Raw genomic sequence first — 1,350 nt, 5'->3', positions numbered from 1 at the left:
TCTGTCTGTGCTTGCTTATGAGTTTTTACCAAAAAGTATGCTATAGTTTCCTATTTCAAAAAGGAGGAAAGCATAAATTAGTTTTTTGTTATTTATGGCCAGAAGGATGCCTGCCTGTATTCCACAAAGCAAATAGTTGGCATGAGGAAAGATGTAATATGGCAGCATCCAAGTGACTTCTTGGATACATGTGCCACTGCATTCTGGATTATCTAAAGTTTCCAGACAGTCCTCAAGAGTAGCCCCATGTAGACCAAATTACAGTAATTTAGTTGAGGATAACAAGGACATGAGAGACCATCTTCAGTGCAACCTGTTCCAGGTAAAGCTGTCACTTGCACACCAGACAGAACTGTGCAAAAGTACCTGGGTTGATTCTGAGCCTGTTCTTCCCCATGCAAACCCTGACAGCCTCCAGACACACTTCTACTCTATCTCCCAATGGATCTGAGATGGAGATACTTCATCATGAACTCTCAGTGTTTTTATGGAGATATTTAACAGATAGAGAAAAAGACTGAATCCTAAGGCATTCTATGATAAACCACCTAGGGATCCAACCTCTCTCCCCCATAATCACACGTTGGATTTGCTTGGTCCAGAACAGTAACAAAAGCAGCTGAAAGATCTAAGGAGCAGGACGGTGACCCCACTCCCACTCAAATCCTATGAAAGATAATTCACGAGATTGACAAATACAATTTCTCTCCCATGCCCAGATCTGACTTATTGCCAAGAATCTAGGTAATCAGTACAGGTAGCCCTTGACTTGCAATCATAATTGAGCCCAAAATTTCTGTTCTTAAGCAAGACAGTTCTTAAGTGAGTTTTGTCTGATTTTATGACTCTTTTTGCCACAACTGGTAAGTGAATCAGTACAAGTGTGAAGTTAGTAACACAGTTGTTAAGTGAATTTGGCTTTCCCATTGGCTTTGCTTGTCAGAAGGTCACAAAAGGTGATCACATTACCCTGGGATACTGCAACTGTTATAAATACTTGCTAGTTGCCAAGTGTCCAAATTTTGATGATGTGACTGTGGGAATGATGCAATGATCATATGAAAAAGGTCACAAATCACCTTTTTCAGTGTTGTTGTAACTTTGAATGGTCACTAAACAAATGGTTGTAAGTCAAGGACTATCTGTATCCTTCAAACCCCTCCACAACTGCAGCCCTGCCTGCATTCACAAAGGGAAGGTTAGAGATAGGCTGACAACCATCCAGTTTTGTTGGATCTTGCCCTGGCTTCTTAAGGTGGAAAAACCAGTGCCTCTTTAAGGACCTCTGGCATTTCCTTTTCTATTAAAGAAGGATTTATTACAGCCTGGATTTAACTCCCATTCTCCTCC

The sequence above is a fragment of the Protobothrops mucrosquamatus genome, unplaced genomic scaffold (genome assembly GCF_001527695.2).
Source record: "Protobothrops mucrosquamatus isolate PMUCROS unplaced genomic scaffold, P.Mucros_1.0 scaffold1372, whole genome shotgun sequence".
Classification (NCBI taxonomy): Eukaryota; Metazoa; Chordata; class Lepidosauria; order Squamata; family Viperidae; genus Protobothrops; species Protobothrops mucrosquamatus.
The sequence above is the reverse complement of the archived record's forward strand: the minus strand, read 5'-3'. Positions refer to the sequence as shown.